We start from the raw sequence: 7,232 nt of genomic DNA, 5'->3' as shown, positions 1-7,232 counted from the left end.
CAAGAAATGTCTAAAGCCTCAAATCTTCTTTTATCCACCTTCCTCCACTGGTCCACGAGAGTCTCTTCTGGGAACATTAGTAACCCTACATCTGACAGATTGCCCAATGGATTCAGAAAGTGACCAGAATGTTGGACCAGGGACTCTTTAGAACATGGGTCCTCAAACTGCGGCCCTCCAGATGTTGTGAAACTACAAATCCCATCATGCCTTGCCACAGTTTTGCTATAAGGGAGTGTTAAAACCTGTGGCAAAGCATGCTGGGATTTGTAGTTTCACAACATCTGGAGGGCCGCAGTTTGAGGACCCATGCTTTAGAACAGCGGTCCTTAAACTTTTTTGCTCTGGGACCCCATCAGACAATAAAAATAATGACAGGACCCCAACAAGTGACTGCAGAAGGTCATTGCATCACATGTGTAGTCAGCAGACAGCACATACATGGCAGCATTGTGGAGGCACAGAGTGAGGGGAGGAGTCTGACATAACAGACAATTGAACAGATTGTTCAGACTCCTTCAATCACTGATTGAGATTAGAAAAGTCATCAGCCTGATGGTCACCAACATGGAATCGTGACCCCATGTTGAGAAGGTCGGGACCCACTTTGAGGTCAGGACCCACAGTTTGAGAACTGCTGCTTTAGAATATTGTTGTCAGAATGGAGAGTCAAGAGACTCCTGCAAGATGTCTCAGTCAGCTTGGATAGCCTACAGCAGTCATTGTCTTGTCTCCTAGGGTGACTGCTTCCCTCAATGCTCCTATACCTCCTCATTCTAGAGTTCCAGTTTATCACCTGCAGCTGCTATTGCCATGTAAATATGACAGGTCTCCTAAGTTATGTCATGGATTTCTCAACCAGTATGGGATTCAGTTTAAGTTATTACCAGTGGCGGCTCCAGAGGACGGGCTGCAGCACACAGGTGAGAAATGCCAACTGCCAGTGAGTCAGTTTGGAATGGCAGTTGGAGGCAGTTGCTGTTCCTATTTGAATCTTGAAGTGTGCTGCAGCCCCACCTCGTATCCCTCCCCTGGTTATTACCACATTACTTTGTAAGAGGCATGGGGGCGTGTCCTGCACCAACGCTTGCTGCGCGTACTCACCTCGCTGCCCTCCGTCTCTCACCTTCAGGCCGATGATGGTCCCGGTACTTCCCTCTTGCTCCACTGGCTTCCGATGCGATGCCGCCTGTAGGGGAAATGGGGAAGGAGAATCCCACTATGGGGGGAGAGGATGATCATCACAGGCACTACTGGCCTCAGACTGGTTACACCCACTTGTGGAACACGACGGGTGTAACTCAGGTGGGGAAACGCTCTGGGGAGGGGAAGGAGCACGAACAACACAACAACAGATACAACACAGGTTATACTCACCAGCCACCTACCAATCTTCCAACTCGCTTAGGATGCTGGTACCGGCACCTGGTAATGAACACACGTAACCTCCTGCTCCCTAGGGCAGGGCAATACACCAACGTGCCTGCGGCTTAATGTCCGCGAAACCTGCGGCCTGAAGCTGTCTTACGTAACCTGCGACCTAGCGCTGGATCCTTAGATGCCACAGCCTAGCGTCTCGCAACCTGGCGCCTTACACCCGCGCAATCTGCCACCTAGTGCCAGATCCTCCGAAGCAACAGCCTAGTGTCGCCTAACGCCTGCGCAACCTACAACCTAGCACCGGATGCTCTGATGCCATGACCTAGGGTCCTGCAACCTGGCGCCTAACGCCAGCGCAACCTGCACCCTAGCGCCAGATCCTCCGATGCCACGGCCTAGCGTCGCGTCACATGTAAAGAACACATTCTGCATGGGGCCAAGACAACACTGCACCAGCACACTAGTGAGGGCTTACCTCCCTCTGGCTGCTCCCAGTCATACCACAATAGCCACTGTGGCGATACCTGAATCCACGGCCTGCTGCCGCAGACCTATTATCCCTACTGAGAGGCCTCAGACCTAGGAGGGTCTGGGCCTAATGCACAACAAGGGCCTGCAGGCCTAACTCACTTGAATGGGGGGCCAGGAGGGCAGTCCTTGCCCACGGGCCTGAAAGACCTGGCTGCCGCCTACCCAGACCAACGGGCCTGAACCTGCCACCCGGGCCTAATGCCCAACTATATGGGCCTAATGCCCAGCACAACAAACCTAAGGGCCTAATGCCCAAGCACAAACCTAATATCCCCACTGGCCCAGCGCCCGACTATGGAGCCACAGGCCTGGTGCCTGAATTGGGCCCACAGGCCTACTGCCCGAACACCTGGTGGTCTAGGGAGGGGCCCCCTCTTGGACTTACCCATCCTAGGGACGGCTGCTGGACCAAGCCTGGTCCAGCCACGTGGGTGGCCCTGTCTTCGCCTGAGGTGGGGTGTCTCCCACCACCTCCGGACTTCCTGCAGTTTTCACCGGGCGTCCTCACCGACGGGGTCCGGCACTCTGCACTTCGCCCGGTGGGCAGCAGCGTGTAGCAGTACTGCGCACATGGCTGCTGCCTTCCAGGGCTTCCGCCGTCTTCTCCTCTCCTGCGGCAGCTCCTGCTGCTCTGGTCCCAGCCGCCGAACTCCGTTCCCACTCCTGGCTCTGGTTAGTTCAAACCAGCGCCATGGGGCGGGGCTATAATGTGGCGAGCCGGGATCGGCTCGCCACCGCCGAATGGCTGCCAGAGCGGGAGCCGTGATTAGCTCCCCTTTGGCGCCAAATTCAAATCTCTGCGCTGCGATTGGTGGGGCCTGAATCCCAGAGGATGCAGGCCCACCGCCATTGTCCGCGTGGATCCTCACCGCTGCCTCCACGCCCACCGTCATCTGAGGGCCTTCCTACAGCTCCATGGGGTGGAGCCGGGCCACCCCAGGTAAGGAGGCAGGCACCCATCAGCAGCAGGACCAGTGACCGCACAGGTACACTGGCCCCTGCTGCCGGGGATGGCGCCACCCGGAGGGGGCACTGCTCCTTCCCCTCCCGTGCAGGGGGAATCCATCCCTGCACAGGGGCATATTCCTACAACTTCCCCCAGTAGAAACATCAAGGTGGTCTACATTGTATGCTTGCTGACAGAATCTGCTCTAGACTGGGTTTCCCCTCTTTGGGAGAAAGCAGATCCATATCCCTCAAATTATACTGACTTTGTGTTCACTTTTAGAAGGATCTTTGATGAGCTCAGAAGATCTACATAGTAGTAGTAGTAGGACATGGGACAGTATGTGGTCCCTGTGGACACTTGCATCTGAATTGAGTTGGAATCATGAGGCATTGGCAGCAGCATTTTGGGGAGGTGTTTCCACACCACATTAAAGATGAACTGGCTACCTGTGGCCTACATGAGAAACTGGAGGAGTGAATTACTCTGTGTCTTTGATTCATCTGTGCATTCATGAAAGAGCTCCCAAGAAATCTAGAAGAGACTTCTCTAAATATATTCCCTCTCCTGGTTATCGTGTATCTCCTCCTGTGGCTATTGAGCCAATGCAAGTGAACAAGTCTCGTTTAACTCCAGAAGAAAGGTCTCTATGACATAAGCAGCGACTTTTTCTTTATTGTGATTTAGCTGGAAATTTAATTGAAAACTGCCCCAGTGATTTGGGAAACTCCTGGGACTAACTTGTAAGATAGGAGTCAAGTTTAATCTCCTTGAAATAGAACTTCTCCGGTTCTTGACCTTACTTTACCTGCTATTATTAAGTTCGTCTATTCGCCATAGGTTTCCAGCATTGGTGGACTTGCAATCAGCAGTAAACTTTATTACTCTCACATTAGTCCAGAAGTTGGAGCTTCTACTCAAGCATTTAAACCAGCCAATGTATCTCACTGCCCTGGATGGTAGTCAAATTTTAGAGGGTACAATTACCCATCAGACACTTCTAAGTCTGTTCATTGGTGTACTACACGCTGAACAAATAGAACTATTGGTAATTCCTAAGGCTACTCATAGGATCATTTTGTCAGCAGCGGGGTTTCTTGTGTTTCCGGCTGTGACCATGGTGATCCAGTGGAGGGCGTTGGGAAGCAGAAAGCAGGAAGTTTGATATATGACATGCACGGGGTAACCAAGGCACAGCAAACCAGAGGGTTGGCGGAGACCAGAAGCAGGGGCGCGGAGTCTAACTTGCCAGCGGTATTCACCAGGGAGTCCCGCAAGGAACTTTGCACCGCTTTCAGAGTAGTGGGTTGCGACCACCCAGTAATAGCTTCTAATTTCTCAAGGTCCTTGCGAAGCTCAGAGCCAGAAATTATGTACCCCAGAAAGGGAACTGAGGACACCTCGAATGTACATTTGGATATTTTGCCATAGAGCTTGTTTTGTCTGAGCCGAAGAAGAACCTCTTTCACTTGGGAGCTGTGAGATTCTATGTCTCTGGAAAAAATTAGGATGTCGTCTAGATAAACAGTAAGTACTTGTACAACATATCTCTGAAGATCTCATTCACAAATTGTTGAAACACTGCAGGGGCATTACAAAGTCCAAATGGCATGACTAAATACTCATAGTGGCCATCTCTTGTTTTGAATGCAGTTTTCCATTCATCTCCTTTGCATATTTGTATTAGATTGTACGCCCCACAGAGGTCTAACTTGGTAAAGACTTTGGCACCTTTGACGTTGATGTTATTCAAACCCCTTTATTCAATACATGGTCTGAGGCCACCTCCTTTTTTCTTCACAAAGAAGAAGCCCGCACCAGCAGGAGAATTTGAAGGCCGGATGAACCCCTTTTGGAGATTCTCTTGGATATAGGATGACATGGTTTGAGTCTCAGGGACAGATAAGTACGACCTTTAGGGGGAGTTTTCCCCGGGAGCAAATCGATGGGACAATCCCACTCATGGTGTGGTGGCAGGGTATCAGCAGCTTGCTCACAAAATACATCTACAAAGTCTCTGTAGGCATCAGGCAGACCAGGCAATGGTGTGGCATTAGAGGAACGCATTGGCAACACAGGAATGGTGCAATGTTGATGACAATATGGACTCCATGATTCCAACTGTAAGGTGGACCAGTTGATACTGGGGTTATGGAGTCAGAGCCATGGAAGCCCCAGCACGATGTCATAGGATGCCTTAGGAATTACGAAGAACTCTATTAACTCCTGATGTAAGGTACCAACCTTAAAGAGGATGGGTTTGGTATGGAAGCGAACCTCACTGCCAGGAATCTTGCTGCCATCCACCGCTGTAACAGAGAGATGCAGAGATATGGGTACCAGAGGAATTTTCAGCTTGGTGACAAGGTCATGAGAGATAAAGTTTCCAGCTGAAACTGAATCTGCCAGGGCAGAACTTGGTTCAGGTCCAGCTTGAGTCTCGAGGGACACAGGAAGAACAAAGTCAGTAACGGGAGGAGATTTCACAAGTTGACCTAACCTAACTCCTCCTTTGCAGGTTAGGACTTGGCATTTCCCGAACGCTCAGGACAGGCAATGATGAAATGATTGGGAGCAGCACAATATAGACACAATTTATTGCGCTGCCTGCGGGTACGTTCTTCAGGAGTCAGGCATGATCTACCTATTTGCATGGGTTCTTCACGCGTAGGAGACACAGAACGTGATTTAAGAGTAACTCTGGGAATTATTTTTCTTTGTTTCTCAAGACCCCTCTCACGGAGGCGTAAATCAATTTTAACACACAGGGAGATGATAAGATCTTCCAACTGATCTGGAAGATCACGGGTTGCCAGCTCATCCTTGATGCGATCTGATACTCCCAACCAGAACGCGGCTGTCAAAGCTTCATTGTTCCACAGTAACCTGGATGCTAAAGTTTGGAAATGGACCACGTATTGCCCCATGGGCCGAGATCCCTGTTTGAACTGTAAGATATATGTGGAAGCGGAGGCTGAGCGACCTGGTATATCAAATATACGGCGGAAAGTCTGAATAAACTTGTCATAATCGGCCAGTAGAGGATCAGACTTCTCCCACAGCGGTGATACCCAATTGAGGGCTGAACCAGAAAGCAACGATATGATATATGCAATCTTAATTCTGGCTGTGGCAAAGTTGTGAGGTAACAGTTCGAATTGTATCTGGCACTGATTGATGAATCCTCTGCAGGTCTTGGAATCACCATCATATTTACTTAGTACCGGGAGTTGGAGACGGGAATGGGAAGCAGGTGATGTTGAAAAATTTTGGGCAGTCGACACAGAAGTTGTCAACGACTGCTGCAGTGTATCCAGCCGATTGGATACCTCTTGGAGGTATTTGATCACCTGTTGTTGGGTGGCTTCTTGGGTCTCCATTTGGGCGGTAACATTTTGGAGAACCGCTGGTCCCACGATTGGGTCCTGAGCCAAGTCCATCGGCCTGGAACAAACTGTGAGCACCGGGGTTTCTTGTGTTCCTGGCTGTTACCGTGGTGGACCAGTGGAGGGCGCTGGGAAGCAGAAAGCAGGAGGTTTGATATATTACATGTACGGGGTAACCAGGGCACAGCAAACCAGAGGGTTGGCGGAGACCAGAAGCAGGGGCGCGGAGTCTAACTTGCCAGCGGTATTCACCAGGGAGTCCCGCAAGGAACTTTGGACTTAGCTGCGTTTGACAAGAAGGTCGGGGCCCCCTGCCCTGGTCCTCTGGAAGCTGGCTAGGACTGAGGACACTGGAGGCTTGAGGGTATGTCTTGAGATGGCCTGGGAGCCGGGGATGACAGTGAGCAGCCTGGGAGCTGCGAGATGGCTTTGGAGCTGGGGATGACAGTGAGCAGCCTGGGAGCTGCAGGAGTTGACGACTTGGGAGTCGTTAGTCAACGTCCTGGGAGCCGGAGGTGTTGATGTCGATATCTAGAAGAAGGTTGTTTAAAGTCTCTGGGGGCACGTCAGTGCATAGTCGACCTGGGATGTCGGCAGTGTGGATGGAGTGCGACAAATACAGATAGCACAGCAACTGATGGTTGTTGGATAGGACACAGATGGTATTAGTCACTAGGAGAACGCAGTAGCTGAGAATCAACCTGGATGTTGACCGTGCCTGTCGACAGATCAGGACTGAGATGGAGAAAGTCACTGATGGTAATAGGAGTTTGGCCTGGGAGCCAATGGATGTCTAGCATGGAAGCTAGCGAGGGATTGCCAGCCAGGGCCAGCGGTGTCCTCTGCTGGGGATAGCTTGCTCACTCAACCGCAGAAGTGGAAATAGCAGGAGTCTCTGGAAGATGGACGGTAACCAGGTAAGTAGCAGCAGCAGCAGGGCACATGGAGATGGTATCGCTGGTAACACTGGATAACCTGGAGCCTTGGGA

Source organism: Crinia signifera, chromosome 2 (assembly GCF_055691185.1).
Source record: "Crinia signifera chromosome 2, ASM5569118v1, whole genome shotgun sequence".
In the NCBI taxonomy this organism is placed as follows: Eukaryota; Metazoa; Chordata; class Amphibia; order Anura; family Myobatrachidae; genus Crinia; species Crinia signifera.
The sequence above is the reverse complement of the archived record's forward strand: the minus strand, read 5'-3'. Positions refer to the sequence as shown.